Genomic DNA, 17612 nt, shown 5'->3' with positions numbered 1-17612 from the left:
ACTTACCCAAACAAACAGTTCAGTAATCGGATTATCCGCTTACCTCTTCTGTCCTTGAATTATGGATGCTCCACTACATCCAAGCTTTTATGGCATAATCTCTTTCTCGCAAATATTTGAAGCTGTACTTTGGCGCACATTTGTTTCTATCAGAACATAAAGATTAACTCTAGAAAAGGCAGGCTTCATTGGTCTCCCATCCGTTGATTTTATTAACCAGAGACGAAGTATTGGTTTCCCAACGGGATTTGTCTATCGGGAATTTTTAAAGGAAAATGCAGAGTTAAGATCGAAAAACAAGAACATCGGATGTTAGAGGCAGGAATTAAATAAATTCCTCTCTATGAAATGGGAACATTCCTCAGTGTATATATACACTCATGAGCCAAAATATTATGACGGCCAAGTTATTTCCTCCCAAACAGATTGCACGGGCAGCAGGAAACAGATGACTCGGGGGGGGGTATCCTAGTATGGGCATCCTAATAAATTTGGACTCTTCCAGCAAGACAATTTCCCCATGTCAAAAGGCTGAACATTGTTCACGTGTGGCTCAAAGACATATCCAAGCATTACGTGTCCTCCCATGGCAGCCTGTTTCTCCTGATTCGAATCGCAGTGAACATTTGTGGGATCTTGTGGAATACAGTATCTAGTAGTCGACGCCAGTGCGTCGCTCGTTCGTTGTCCTATGGAATATTGTTCTGCCCTAGGTGGTCCAGAATACCTCAGGACAGCTTCTGTGGTCTAGTGGAGTCAATGCCAAAAGTGCAAGCGGTTATCTCGGCCAAAGGAGGTCCATCTTTCTACTAGGTACGTAGACAATGATGATAATGTTTTGACACTGGCGCGCGCGCGCGTGTGTGTGTGTGTGTAGTGAGACAGAGAGAGAGAGAGGACTTTATTTCAATATCAATAACAGTTTTCTTTTTATATTCATAATGTTGATGTAGAATGACTTGATACTGTACTTACAAAAGTGCGATGACACGAAGATAAATCCATCAAGTCACTGCATCCATATTTTAATGTGGATTAGCCTGTCTTTGGTTTGCAATATCGCGCCAATAAACACATTTTCTACCAATCTCTGATTTTTTTTTTTTCAAGGGAATTATAGTCTCATCCTCGGTTATGCCGATTTCTGTTTTATAGAATCTTTAGTTATAATGGATTTTGTCTCATCTCATCCTCCACCATTTTTCTATACCTTTTTTTTACAGCGAATTCAGTTACATGAATTTATCTTAGTTATTTAATTTATCTTATAAAGGGCGCTCGAGTCTTATTGTTTTATTTATGACACAGTACCTGAGGTACATGCACGATTACAAAGTTAGTGACTGAAACTATCGTAAGTTGTTATAAATACAACTTGTAAGTGGTAATAACACAAACGATAAAGTTGATGATTTTGCTCATTTCCCACCCTTTGAATTGGAAAAAATGATTCAACATCGGGTTGTACTGTATTTCTTTTTCGATTAAGTTTCTCTACATTTTCTCAAATGTAGCACTATCGTACTGATGACAGTGCTACATTTGACGATGAAACCGAAATCGTAGAGTGTGATCAAGAAAAAGAACTTGGAGTTATATGAAAACGATATCGTAAATTGTGTGTCGCTTGTGAGCATACCCTCGAATAAAAAAAAAAAAAAGAAAAGAGGCAAAACATAACTGATTACTTCTAAAACCGCTGTCCCTAAACACTGAGGATCATTCACTATGGAAGATGATAAAGGACAGATCGCTCTCACAACGGACCTCAAACCCCCTTTTACCCATCCATGGTAAAGCAGGTTTGGTCTGTCATGTTGCCCAGAAAACAACTAGACGCATGCAGACCTAGATTTCGTCAAGAAAGTTCACGCCAGGGTACACCTGACGCTAAACGGTTAAAAATCCCAAATGGCAATCACCCAACGTTACCCACTGAAATACGAGAAATAGTCAAGAAACTAAAGAACAGAAAATAACCTGGCCTAGATGAGATTCCTAACAAGGTCATCAAACAACTACTCCACAAAGCCATTATGTACTGTAGCAATCGTTAAGCAATGCTAAGATTTCACTATTTTCCACCTTGCTGGAAAGAAACTCACATAATCTTCATCCCGAAACCGGAGAAGGCAAAGCAGCTCCCTCAGAACTACCACCCAATCAGTTTGCTCTTCTGCTTAGGAAAGATTGCTGAACGAGTGATACTGATAAGATTGAAAAAACAATTACGAGGGGAAAAATAAACCTCATACCCAACGAGCAGTTGGCTTCTGCGAGAATCTCTCCACTGTACAACAAATCGTTAGAGTCGTGGAAGAGATCAGTATGGGGTAACATTTGGAGACAGCACACCGGTGCCGTCTTTCTTAACGTTGCAAACACCCATTATTCATGACCAATCTTACCGATTCATATCTTGAGGATCGAAAGCTTCGTGCGAAACTACAGGCAATGAAATCATCAGAACGCATCAGAATTCTTGCTGTAATCAGAACATGATTACAGCAGGAATTCCCCAGGACTACTTACCTTTACTTTTACTCTTCGCCATCTACACTGCTTGGAAAGAAGTCAACGGATCCCTCTCCCCCCATGGATAAGGTGCATCGTGTCATGTAACGAATCACGTGTTTGTAGCCGGTATGAAAGATGTGTTGTGATAGGTTGACAGTTTGTAGGCCTATCTGTTCGGAAAATTGTTGACAAATTAGGTCATCCCAGGTCAACAATCAGTTATACCATACTCAGATGGAGGCACAAGGAGTAAAGTGCATGTACCACCGACGTACGATAGTTGAGGACACACGGCGGACCCCAACGTCAAAAAATAAAAATAATACAAAACTAATGCCTGGCGTTCAATGTGCTTCATGAGGAATGCGCAGCTTCAAAAAGGCTGATATCCCAGATATCGCAACCTTCCTACGCGAAACGGCAGCAATTTTTTTAACCCATCTCGAATGCACCTATTCACTTTGACCACTTAATTATCCAAGCAGTGGACTACGACGAACACGTCTTCAGGACGTAAATAAACGTTCCAAAACTGCGGTGGGCATGTAAGTGTGAAATACCTTGCTGTTCAGCCCACATAAGCTAAGCAAGTGCTCACTAAACAATCCTAATTAATTTTTTCTTCAATCAAAAACCTTTAATGAAGTTTTTTCTTCAATCAAAAAAAAAATCAATCTTTACATACATAAGTGATAATAATAATAATTTGTAAGTTCAACAAATCTTCATCATCGGCCTGTAGAGTAAGATAGGCTGAGAGTCAGCAGATAGTAGGAGAGGAGATAAAGATAGGGTGCATAGTAATAGAGTAGGTTAAAGAGGCCTCAGTTGACCTGTTTTAGCTTTTTCCCCCCCAGGGGCGATTCTAAAACAGCCGTTGATTTTTCACTTTAAAAAAAAAGGAAAAATCCTAAAAAGGAAAACATGTAAAAAAACAAACAAAAAGAGATACAGAGAAAAGCAAAAATTGAAAGGTAAACTTAAAGATGGAGATGGATCTGGCCAGAGTGATGTAGCTCACAAGGAACTGCACCGCCTCTCTGTAAGCCTTCGCCGCTCGGGTTCTCAGGTCCTTCCCCACCTGTGGAAGCTGAAACCAGTGAAGCTGCGTACAGAAAACCCACAAGATGGTTACTGTGTCTTTCTTTTGTTGTGGGCAGTTATTGTTCTTTTGGCCACCTCACTTCCCTTGGCCATGTCTAGTTTGCAGAGAGCTATGAAGAACGCCGAAGCTGCCTCCTCGTCTAAACCCTGGGCTACCTCAACTTGCTCAGGGGTGATCTTGCTGATGTCATCAACGAAGATGTCACCCCATTTTGCGCTGACGATGTCAGATCCATGTTCCCCTGTGAGGAGGAGTTCAGGTTCTCCTATTCTTCCCACCGCTTCTTTGAATTTTTCCGCGACCCCGGGAATACTTCTAATGGGATAGCTTAGAGTCTCCCCTGCTTTTGCGTGAGGGACTTCTGGGTGGGCGGTCTCAGATACGTTTGCTATTTTGGGCGTTACCAACTCTTCTTTCTGTGGGCATAATGGCCGTTTGGAGGTGTTGGTGTTCACCTCCATCTTTCCGTCTTCCTTATCTATATTAGTATCTATATTAGTATTGATGGTTTCAATAACGACTGTTTCTTCTTGTTGGATTTTACTGCTTGTGGAAGTTTTTTCCCTTACGGTTTTTCTTAGACGTGGAGGTATGGATTTCTGTTATATCAGGAGCAGCCTCGAAAGGAGGAGAAACTTCCTGTGCTGTGTCATTTCCATTGCTTGGTGGAGTTGCTGGCGTGATTGCACCACCCATTCTCTCAGCAAGGGTTCTGGATGGGCATGTGTCCACTTTGTGGTCAATGACCCCACATTTCAGGCAGGCTGCCTCACACTTATACTGGTTGTGGCCTGCTTTGAGGCAGTTCTTACACTTCACTCGAGAGCAGTCCACCCCAAGATGAGTGAAGGCGCCACACCTGAAGCATTGTCTCTTTACGCCAGGGTAATTTACCATTACCCTAGCGGATCCGATGACGACGAAGTTTGGAACCGCTGTTTTCATCTCTAGCGAGATATGTACTTCGCCCGACTTCCATTGAGGGTTGTCTGCATCGTTTAGGACTTGTATGTTGCGTACCACACTCCATTTTCCGAACACTTCGTAGATGACTTTTTCATCACTTTGTATGTACTCCAAGGGGAATCTGGGGATTTTAAGCATTTTAACAATGCTCCCCACCATAAATGGAACAATTTCCTTTCCATTACAGTGAAAGCATTCGAGTAATTTGTCTCTAGTTTCGGCGCTCCTTACTACGGCTTGGTATCTGCCATTACCAGAGGGAGTGAATCCAAAAATCTGGTCCTCACCGACGCTGTCAATGAGGGCTTTAGCCAAAGGTCTGAGTCATAGATCGGCATCAGTTTCGATGCCAAGAGTCTGCGTGCGCTGCATAACATTGGCCATAGCTGGCGAAAGCCTAACTAATCCCACCACCAAGTGTTTCTTATTTCCCCGGTCAGGGGTTTATTCTATTCTATCTGTGCTGGTCAGATAATACCGGGAACGCCTGGTGTAGTCCGTGCATTAACCTTGCAACACAGATACTACGTTTTGCTCTTAGCCTGTTAAGCTTGTAAGAACAGATACTACACACTTGATCTTTTTGCCCAAAAGCCAAAATGATGATAAATAATCAAATATCATAAGTAGAATGGGAGTTCATGTCTTTCATCATCGGCCTTTGGAGTATAAAGATCGCTGAGGATCAGCAGGTAGTAATAGGGGAAGTTAAAGAAAGGTAGAGTAGGATAGGAGGTAAAAAGAGGCCTCAGTCAACCTGTTTAGCTGTGTAACCCAGAGGTTGTGGCTAAAAGGTCTGTAAAACATAATCTCCTTACACCTGTTCGAAAAAAAAAACAACTTAGAATTTACACTTCACTTTACCCGAAAAACATAACTTTAGATTACATTAATCCAGGTGTCTGGAGACGTCATCTCGTAACCCCTAAAAAAAAGAAAAATGTTTGTTAAAATTTGGAACTCAGATTATTCTTAAAATATGCCTTACAACTGAAAAAAAATAAAAATAATAATAAAAAACTGCGATAGCGGGATCCGTATTGAGGTGGACTTTATTAACCAGAGAACCGAGAGTTGGGGGAAGAACCTGGCCCGAGTGATGCAGCCCACAAGGAGCTGTACCGCCTCAACGTAAGCCTTCGCAGCCCGGGTTCTCAGGTCTACCCCCTCCTTTGTGGACTAATAATCATAAACCTGTTGGGGCAAGCGATTTTTTTTTTTACCCCATCCTGCGTGAACTAACTCGACTTTCCTATCTGTCGTAACCTTTGGAAGTATTTACGTCCAACCCAGTCAGTGTCTTCTTTGATCTCTGATTCTGTTAGCTTTCTCAAACAGAATCAGAGATCAAATTTTGCCTTGTGCCTGCAAACAGGCACAAGGCAAAATTAGACAACAGTAGAAAAAAAAAATAGATTGCAAACGATCTTACCACAAGGATCAGGGACTGGATTCTGGAACATGGAGCTCTCTCTCAGGGTTGCTGGAAATAGGAACTTCTGGCGATCAGTAGGTAGACATCAATGAGTAGCTAGACAAATAATAAAAAATTTTGTGAGTTCGACGTATCTCATCATTGGCCTGTGGAGTGAGATAGGCTGAGGTTCAGCAGATAGTAGGAGAGGAAATAAAGATAGAGTGCATAGCAGTAGAGTAGATGAAAGAGGCCTCAGCTGACCTGTTTCAGCTGTTGACCCCCCAGGGGTGCTTCTAAAACGGTCGTTGATTTTTCACTTTTAAAAGGAAAAATCCTGAAAAGGAAAAAAAAAGGAGAGACTAAGCAAATTTAACAAGAGTAAATAAATCTAAAGACTATGTGGAAGACAATTCTATAGAGGAATGAGTTTGCCGAGCAAACCCAGAACAGTATAACCAGGAAAAGAAGGGAGATGACCTGTCCCGGAAGACCCCGCCCTGAAAAGGGCTTGGGACCACCTCGATGTTTGCCTTCGCAGTCCGGGTTTGTTCAGGTCAACCCCAACCTGGGGACAGAAAAACTTTCAACTGCGAAAAGACTAGACATACCTGTGGGGTAAACGCTGATCAGGAAGGAAGATCGAGATAGCGTCAACACTTAAAACTTGAAGGTGTTATAGGTGCAGACACAACCGGATTCCACCCCCCCCTGTATGATCTGGCAGATGGTTGGTGGATCGCACCATCTCCTCAGGAACCGCTCTTCTCCCCATAAGTACCTTTCCTGCTCCAGGAAGCGGCGGAGGTAGGCTGAGAGACAGTTCTTAACACGGAGATAGATGCGATCCTCCTCGTTAAGAAGGTGTTTTTTCCTGATTTTCCAAATGTGGTGTTTAATCACATTTATTAGGAAAATCAGGTGTTTCTTGTTTTTGGTTACTGGGGGAGGAAACTGTAGCAGGACTACTTCGGCGAATGTGAGCGCTGGGATCGCAAGCACCTCAGCCAGTCTGTGCCGAACACGCTGTGCTGGCGGGCAGTGAAAGAAGAAGTGCCCTACGGTTTCTATCGCGCCGCAGACGTCGCAGAAGGGGTTGCATGGGCGCGGGTTGTAGGCTGATTTTACCAGTTTCACCGGGAGTCTGCCGTAGGCGATTCTCCAGGCTAAGTCCCGGTGAAATGGTTGCTCCCAGCTGTTTTTTATGCTGGTGAACAGCACCTCTTCGTTTGTGCCCGATCGGGCTTTTCCCAGTCAAAGTTGTCAAAAATTTTCCAGTACAGTTTGTTTGGGCTGAGCTGAAGCACTCGAACTCCATCCGTTGCCAATTTTTTGAAATATTTTGCATATTGTGTAGTACCACTCAGGCACCCTCTCCGTAGATGGTCCTGTGTGGCCAGTGATCCCGAAGTAGGGCAGGAAAAATCCTAAGAAGTATTTAATCAGATTGCCGGAAGGGTGATTTGATGCCAGTGCTTTCCGTATGGCCTGAGCAGTGTTGGTTAGGTGGCAGTATTTGAGGATTGGCAGGGAGAATCCCCCTTGTTTGGGGAGAAGATGGAGAAATGCCCTGCGCACCTCGTGTTTCCTGTTGTTCCAGAAAAAATTAGTGATATGTTTGTGAATGGCGTTGTCTTGTGTGTCTGTGATGTTTGTGAGGTTAATGGTGTGCAGTAACGTCGGTTTTAGGACTGTTTTGATAACGGTTGCTCTACCTTCGAATGATAGGTAGTTGGGGTTAAAGGGTTTGAGTTTTTCGCCACATATTTCTATTAAGTTTTGTGTTTGCAACACTAGGGTCGCTAGGAAGGGAATTCCTAGTATTGTTAATGGACCGGTTGTGGGTTTCAGACCATACGGAAGACTGGCAGGGTCGAATTTCCCATAAAGTTTGATTCTTGTTTTTTCTGGGTTGGTGTGAAGACCACTGAGCACGCTGAACTCTCGCAGTATGCCGAAGAAGATGTAAATCGATTCGGAATCCCTAAGGGTTCCGACAATGTCATCGGCATATACGGCAGTTTTGCTCTGTTTTGAGCCTAAGGGCAGCGGTATTCCTCTTACTGCGCGCGTCTCATCAATTTTTTTTAGAAGAGGCTCTAGTACTAAAGAGAAAAGAAGGGGGCTAAGGGGGCAGCCTTGCCGCCCCTCTGCGTATGGGAATGGGTTCTGAAAGAAACACATTAATCGCAATGTGCGTTGTTGTTTTACCGTACATGCTTTTGATTGCTTCCCTTACGCAGGCCGCCATTCCGACTTTCTCTAGGATATCGTGCAGGAAGTTGTGCTTTGCACTATCGAACGCTTTATCTAAGTCTACTGATACGAGTGCAAGTGAGAGTTCCTTGTTCGTCACAAAGCGAAGAAGGTCTCTTATCAGGAAGAGGTTGAGCGCCATCGATCTTCCTGGAACTCCGTATACTTGAGTGCTGGTTAGCACACTCCCAATGCCCAACTTCAGACGGTTACAAATCACTCTTGCGAATAATTTGTAGTCTGTGTTAGTCAAGGAAATGGGCCTCCAGCCACCTATGCTATTCAGGTCTCTCCCTTTCTTGGGGATGAAAATTGTGTACCCGCTAACGAAGTCAGCAGGCACGTCACCAGTGAATAGGAATCTGTTGAATAATGAGACCAGGATAGGCAAGATGAAGTTCCAGGCTGAGCGATAGAGCTCAACGCCTAGCCCATCCAGGCCAGGGGTTTTCCGTAGCTTAAGCTGTTTATAGGCTCGAGTAACCTCTTCCGAAGTGATTGGTCTCTTTTGAAGAGTTCTGAGGTGTTCAGGCATGTTGTCAATGCTCCACACTCCGAAGTCGCCTGTCTCCTCAGCTTCGTCGGAATAGGTTCTCGTGTAATGCTGGGAAAATTGCCGCAGGATGTCTCCCGTGGTTGTGAGTGTTTGCCCGTTAGCATGAATTTGCCGAACCGCTTTCCCGTCTTGTGCTGCTATGCGCTGCCTGTTATAAAAAGCGGCCGAAGGTGTTTCCGCCTGCCGGAGAAACAATCTGGTGCGAAAATCGAGCTCGGCGACTTTTTTTCGTCGAAGTGCCTCGAGTTCTATTTCCACGGCTTTAATAAGCGAATCGCTAGGAATACCGTTTCTCTGTTTAGTCCGGTACCATCCTAGCTCTCGATACAGCTCTCTCATTTTTTTTCTTTGCGCGTGAGCTCTTTCTCTGGAGATGTTTTGGAAGAGCTCTTTTGCCTCGGTTTTGAACTGGGCCCACGCGTCCCAGTCCCAGTTGGCCCTTTTCCTTCCTTCGCACAGCAGCTGCAAATCCTTGCTATAACTTTTGGGGAAGCTTGGAGGCATTTTCCAAGGTCCTCTCGATGTTTCTACGACCTCGGGTAGTTCGACTTTCATGAGAACCATTTCATGGTCTGTTATCGAGCTACCAACCGCTATATGCCTGACCGAGATAACTCGTGGCCCTAGGTTCCTGGAGATATAAAGGCGGTCTAGTCGCGTTGCGACTCCTCCTCTCGCCCATGTGGTACCCACTGTGTCTGGATTATGTTCCCTCCAGATGTCGATGAGGTCGACATTATCACAGCAGAGTTGCAGTTCCCTAGAGCCACCGGTACCGGAGTTGATGTTGCCACCAACTTTGTCAAATCTTACGTCAGCGATGCAGTTCCAGTCCCCTCCGGCGATGATATACTGAGCCCCGTATAATTAGGGTTCTAGGGACATGAAGAACCCGCTTCGCTGGTGGGCGTTGTTGGGGGCATATACATTAAGGAAGCGGATGACTCTACCTCCAAACTTCCAGTCTATAGAGACTAGACGTCCTGCAGCATCTTTCTGTACATTGAAAAACCCACCTAGAATAGGCTGACGAACAAGGATTCCCAAACCCCTCGCACAGCGCTCTCCGAAACACCAGAAGCTCTGAACGGGGAAGCTTCTGGAGAAGTTTTCTATGTCCCAGTACTGATAAAAGTGCGTCTCCTGAAGAAAGAGTACATGAACCTCATGCAGTAAGAGTAGGCTCCAAACAGCGCGTTGTGCGGAGACGGAGCGCAGACCGTTAATGTTGAGAGTGGCGACGCGAAATTTGTTGTTCATGTTAATAGTTGAGTTTTAGAAGGTACGGTTGAGGTTTAGTACCTCCCCGTTTGCTATTTCAATTACTGCTTGGTGTAGTGATGTTATGTCACTTTCATGTAAGCCCAGATTACTGGCTACGATGGTGTTCCTGAAGGAGTCCTGTTGTTCGCTAAGAATGTCAGGCACGAATAAGTGATCAGATACAATAAGTGATCAGATCGGATTTCATTTAAAAATCCAGGTTTTCATATATTAAGATTATAAAACATAATAAATGGTGTTTAAGCCATTTCCCATGAAATTTTAGAAATATTTTTATATATAAATAGAAAAAATATATAAATAATATATATAAAATATATATATAAAATACAGAAATAAATAAATATATATTTATTTCCATATATATATTGGGAGACATGGAGGAATCCTACGAATTCTTTATTTTACAATTTTTAGTTCTATTGTGTGAATTTTTCCCTTAATAATGTAAAACGCAAATCTCTCCTCCTCGGAGTAGGACAGATTTAATGAAAAATACCCAATGGATCTTAAGTGATGTAAGAAACACCTACTTAAAAAATTTATTCGAAGTCATTTGAACAATGCGACATGCACAGAAGAAGGTGGAAAATAAAGAACAATCTTTGGCCATTTTTTGTTACTTTCATTAATTGGATTTGAATCTTCAAAATTTAACCAGACTACATAAATCTCATCTGAATTTTAATTCATAATAATAATAACAGATTCAGTTTTAAGATACAGAAGTTTGCGCATGGCATCTGAAGAAATATTTAGCGCGCTTCGTAACTTGTTAATATAATTCTTGGCATAATGCGAACAGAATGATAAACGCACAGTATCGATACATGAAGATGAAGACAAGATGATTTTGCTGCTATGAATTCTGCTGTTAACAAACGGTCTAATAATCGTCTAATTATATTTATTTTTTAAATAATATCCATCACTCGTTTTTCTGACATAAATCCGATTATCCCTCCATTATAAGGAGGATATTTCAACAGTTCTTTTGAGACCATCCTCCTGGAGGTATTCTCCCAGTTAATGCCTCACTCCTACCTCCACCTCTACTCCCTACCCTTTGTAGAATTTACAGCTTTAAATTCTTTTCCCATAAAAAAAAAGACTTCGTTCCCTTGTCTCCGTATTTTCCTTAGGGCACGTTAATCATTCTTTCTGACTCTTACATTAAGGGAATGTTGTAGTATCCGTCTGAAAGCTTCTTCATTTGCGGAAATTTGTTCACTAGAGTGGTTAATGCAATAAGTATGTTAGCAAGGAAAGGAAAAAAAAATAGAAAAAGAAAAACAGACAAGATTGCTCTAATTAATTGTAAATCTAAGTTCCATACAAATCGAATGGTTAATGGATGAGATATTTTTGTTTCCTCGCTGTTAAATTGGAGAGAGTTTTGCTTTTATCCCATTGGCCAATAAAAATCAGCCAATCAGAGAACAAAATCACTTAACAAAATGCCGAATTAAATCGGCATTTTGTACTTCGGAGACTCAATTTTCAGCATTTTTATTCTTCTTAGAAATTATTACTGTATTTTTAGTTTTGAAATACAGTATATCATATTTGATTATTTCAAAAAAAATTATATACACGGTTTTATATTCTTCTTAGTACATTTGAAACATTAAGTTGGCACGCGTGGAGATGCAAACAATTTGAGGCGTTATATGTGAACATTACATTAACAATGTTTGAAAATAACTAAAATTAAATAATAATAACTAGAAAAAAATAACAATGGTAATAATAATTTCAAATTAATAATAAACAATATTTTTACGGAAAATCAAATAAAAATAGATATTTAATATAACACAAAATAATATATAAAATAAAAGTTAAAATTAAACTACGACAGAAAATGCGTTCTTGCTGAATTTTTTAGTGTCACGTGACATTTATCTTCAGCAAGGTGGTCTAGCTACTCATTACTGCAATAAATTTATATTATAATTATAATATAAATATATATATTATAATATATAAATATATATTATAATATATAATACATATTTATTATAATATACTGTATTATAATATAATATATATCATACATAAAATTATATATATTATATTATATTATATTATATTATATTATATTATATTATATTATATTATATTATATTATATTATATTATATTATATTATATATATATGTTGAACGAATCTGGCAAAAGAAAACGAAAGTTGTTCCCATAATAATAAGTGCTTTAGGCACCATCGCTAAAATATTGAAAGCACATCTAGAAGCACTCGAGTTAGATGGATTAAAAATTGGGCAGCTGCAAAAGGCCGCTTTGTTCGGCACAGCTTTCATTTTCAGAAAGCATTTCCACAACTCATAGGCCCTTGGGTAGGACTAAAATTAGTGGAATATAACCAGCCTTTTCTTAAGACTGAGGAAGCAAATCAGGCTTTGATGAATACTATATATATATAAAATATTAGTAGATTGCAAGATGTAAAACACAACCAGATTTAGATTTTTTTTCCAACCGTTTTGTTTAATTCCCTTTCTCCTCGCTTAGTAGATCTTCATATATTACAAACTTAATCATGTAAAAATCATTCTTAAATTCACTTTAATTCAGAAGATATTTAAGACTGAAATTTTTTAAAAAAAAGAACCTTGCTCTTATATGAAAAAGTGAACAGATTTACATACATAAATTTTGGTGTAATACTCGATAGAATTATAATTTGGTTTCATTAGAGAAGTTTGATATTTCTTTGGATAGATACAGTTTAATGACTATGAGAGAGTTTGTTTCGATACGTAATTAATATGTACAAACGTACCGCTCTGCACATCTTCTTAAAACTATGCATTAGACTTATTGTAAAGAAATAAAAATATTACTGTGGTATTTGTTACAAAGTTATTGTCTGCTGAAAGCTAATTAAGAAAGTTTATTAAGGCACGAGTCTTATAGTAAAATAATAAGTATCGAACCTTGGAGAGAGGTAAGAGCTATTGCTTCCTCCTATTACCATTCCTGGCTTCCCTCAGCATCTTAATGAGAGGTTATTGCCCGAATCATTTTATCCACCGTAACCTAGCAACACACGGTTGGTGGCATTGCATGATAAGAAGCAGAAGAAATGTTGCTGACATTTTTTGTATAAAAAATTATTTATGATCTCTTCATAGAGTGTGTGTGTGTGTGTGTGTGTGTGTGTGTGTGTGTGTGTGTGTGTGTGTGTGTGTGTGTGTGTGTGTGTGTGTGTGTGTGTGTGTGTGTGTGTGTGTGTGTGTGTGTGTGTGTGTGTGTGTGTGTGTGTGTGTGTGCGTGCGTGCGTGAGAGAGAGAGAGAGAGAGAGAGAGAGAGAGAGAGAGAGAGAGAGAGAAAATAAGCTAAGAAATATAAACAAAACAGAGCAGAGAATTATTCAGACCACAACGGCGATAAATGAGAGTATTCCCAAACCTGGTTAAAGCTTCTCCTGACTGCTGTCAGGAGAAGCTTTCGCTACTAATTGAAGAGAATATTATACCGGTCCTTGTTGACATGATCATCATATCGATCTCTTGCAACAAAGTGGATTATGTCTCTCATGAATTATGCATGTTCATTTTTTTCCTCTTTCCACATATACAGACATCAAGTTCTCTCACAAGAACATTAAGCCTACTAATGTAATGTTTTTAAATAATTTGTAAGGACAGAAAATATTACATTAGTAGGCTTATTAGGGCCATTTAATGTGTCAAATTAATACTGATTTTCTTACTTAAACTTTGTCGATCCTATTTTTCGTTTTTTTTTTTAAGAAATATCACTAGCTAAAACAGCTCATATATAATATATCAAATTCATGTCTTCCACAGAAGAAATTAGAAAAGATACATTCATGAACCAAAACATTATGACCATCCGGACTGTTTCCGGTCAACTAGAATGCACGCTTGGCCGAAAATACGCTGATGGTAGAGCTTCTCTCATCAATGAAGATGTCTTCATCTCATCCCAAATGAAGGCATCTAGACCCCTTATTGATACCTGTGGATTATTTCCGATTAGCACTTCTTGTCACAAGGCTTGCAAGCATCGTTCGAATTTCATATCCAGGCATTCCGTATGTTTCCCCCTGGTAGCCTAATTTTCTCGATTTCAATCCAGTGGAACATTTGTGGGATCATGGCAGTATCTGCCGGTTGACGCCCGTGACTGTCTCGGTCACTGAGCTTCCAACGCTATTCTGTCCAGTTGGTCAGAAATAATTGATTGAATATAATGGAAAATGTTTAATCCATGAGAGTTTTTTTTTTTTTTACCCTACATCGGTCAGTTGATAGAAGCCATTGTACAGTAGGCGGAGTGGATATCTGTAAAGGGGCCCTTAGGATGCACTCGTGTAGTTACTTGAATTTTTAATGCTGGGTTTTTATGTATTGTTAAGTTGCCTCTGACAATTCTAGCGTAAATTCTAGCGTATATCAATGATTTTACCTTTCCCCACCCATAATACCAAGGTAGTATAGATCATTCAATCCTTTACGGCTAGGAATTCTATAAGAAAATCAAAATAAAAGACGTATTTACAGTGCAAATTAATTAGCAAAATATTCCAAATATGACTACATACATATCTAAAAACGTAATTTTTTTAAAATTTTAGTTTCTTCGGTTTTTGTTGTTTCCTTGTTTATTTTCAGCTGAACTCTTTTTCTACAATCCAACAAAACAGACGGAATTCCTTAATTTTGCCTGCGTTTTATATTAGAAAACGAACCAAACTGATGTTATTTTTATAAATATGAAGTGTTATTGTAATTTACTGTCATATGTCAGTTCAAATTACTAATCCATTTCACAGTCTCCTCTTCTCGTTCGAAGCAACCTCTGTTTTGATTTCCAAGTTGATTTGTCAGAAATAAGCTCATTAAGTCTTCGCACAAGCAGACACATTTTACTTTAATCTCTGGGCTTATTAAGACTTCAAATATTTACAACTTCATGTACAACTAAATAATAATAATAAAATATATTTTCCAATAATACTGTAGTAAATAGACTTGCAGCTCTTGGCGATACAGAAATTATCCATTAGAATGATTTGACTGATAAATAAAAATAAATCTTTATTCTCAAAATTGAAAGGTAGCTTCAAAGAATCTGTAAGCGAATGCGTTTGTTATTTTCCTATTACTAATAAGATCGCTAACAACACTATTTCTTCTATTTGATTAAAATAATTTTGATATATTATCGCCTTTAAAATGCTATTTTATTTTAAGTTTACAAAGTTTTAATTAAAACTTTAAATCTTATCTCTGTTTTCTAAACTACTCAAAAATACACCTTTATATGACTTAGATAGATCAACTGGGTTTCGACTTGCGCATGTGCAGTACAAAACAGTAATAAAAAAATATATTTTCCATTAACATTGTAGTAAATTGGAGCGGTTCTTGATGATTCAGAAATTATCAATAGTAATACACTTTAGAAATAAATTCCGTCAGCAAATAAATAAATATATTTTAATGCATTCGATATTGAGTCTAATAAAGTTTAAAAGTTTAATTCTTTAAAGTTTAAAAGTGAAACAAGAGTAAAGGTTAAAAACTAAAAATGAGCTTTTAAAACTTAATTTTAGCTAAATTGTTGACGTTGATACAACGTGTGTGGTTGTTGTTAGAGAATATCAACCACACGTGTCGTTGATATTCTCTAAATAATAAAACCATACAACTGCAGTATTAGGCAGCGGTTTGAAAATATTGACAGATGACACGTGCGCAGAAACACTGTAACAAACTGAATTTCCATCTATTTTTTCTTAGCAAGATCTATATAATCTCTTTTAAAATATTACTTTATTTAGTGTTTATATAAACTTTTAGCATAATATTTGCTGTCTAATCTCCATTTTTTGCGCTATTCATAAACATCATTATATAGTTTACATCGGTATTAATTTTTCCAATCTAATATAGTGGATTTTTTTTAAACTTGTAATAATATCGAATTTTTTTATATATATAAAATTTCCTATTTCAATTATCTCTAAATTCAAACACGGTGGTGTTTCGTGGAATGCTAGAAAATCAAGTGTAAAAAGTAATCTTTGTTCGACCCATGGCAACATGAGTTCGACACGTGTTGAAATATGTAGCGTAGTAAAGTAAATTCTAATATTTTGTGATTCAATAAAATAAATTAATATAGAAAATCAATATTTTTTATCTTAAATATTATGTGATGAAATAAAATAATAATAATCTAGAAAATTAATATTGTGAGACCTATTCAGATTCTTTCTATTTATTTTTCCTTTGGGAAAAGATACCCAGTGTAGACACTACTCTGCTTGCTTTATTTAGAAGTTATTTTGCAAAAATGTGTTCGTTTACTTGAGAGAGAGAGAGAGAGAGAGAGAGAGAGAGAGAGAGAGAGAGATTTAGTAGCCTGTGACGTAACGAGAGTAAAAAGAGCATTTGGCAAGTGTCTAACTTTCGCCTCCCCAACCCCAAAATGACAAAAATGTTATACGTTTTGCGCCCCACACCTAGTTGTGCCCGTGGCGTGCGCCTCTTTCGCCACGCACCTCTTTTCGGCACTGTTAGTAGCTTACTGTGTGGATGTTTGACAGGCCCAGACGTCAAATACTGTATAGTTGAACAATATGTCTTTAATATAATCCATGTCTGGTACACTGAGGGCGCTATCATAAGTGTCAGAGAGTATACATTTGACAAAGCGAACTAAACCAACCACTAGTATTTACTCATTCTTTGGAGTTATAATCATGGATTGCACTAGAGTTATCACGATGTTCTGTAATGTAGTAAGAAGTAAACACATTAGTTGTAGGTTAATTTTATTAATGAAAGCAGATAAACCAGTCATTTGGTGAATGAAGGGACTATTTTATTTATTTATTTATTTTTCGATCGAAATAATAGCTCGTATCTTGCCATTGTGATACATATTTGCTTTCTTATATATATATATAGTAATTTGTAGTGTGTGTGTATATATACAGCGACTTCAATTCACACAAAATAAAATATCAGTGTTATATTAATTTGAATCTCCGCGCCTCTTTTATACTCAAAAGGCCAATGATCAGAGTATAAAAGAGGCGCGGAAATTCAGAAGACAGAGAGAGAGAGAGAGAGAGAGAGAGAGAGGAAAGTAAACAAATAAAATGAAAATAAAGAACATTAGAAATACTATAAAACAAGTATAACGAAGAATAAAAACCTGTAAAACCTAATAAGCAAATTAAAACAAGTGAACTACCTTGGGGGGGGGGGAGAAGTGGCCGAGGGATTTCGCCCTAAAAGGGCTTAGGATCAAAACGGCCATCCCATTAAGAACCGTTCTTCACCCAAGAGGTATCTTTCCTGCTTCAAGAATACAGGGAGATTAGGTGAAGAAGCGGTCCCTAATTCGAATAGCAGATTCTGTCTTCTTCGGTGATGATATGTTTTTTATATTTTCTGTACATGATGTTTTAGAATATTAATGAAAAATTAGGTATTTTTGGTTTTCCCTCACTGG

Source organism: Typopeltis vanoorti, chromosome 7, assembly GCF_054136105.1.
Source record: "Typopeltis vanoorti isolate ZY-2024b chromosome 7, IOZ_Tvanoo_1.0, whole genome shotgun sequence".
Classification (NCBI taxonomy): domain Eukaryota; kingdom Metazoa; phylum Arthropoda; class Arachnida; order Uropygi; family Thelyphonidae; genus Typopeltis; species Typopeltis vanoorti.
This window is presented reverse-complemented; position numbering follows the sequence as displayed.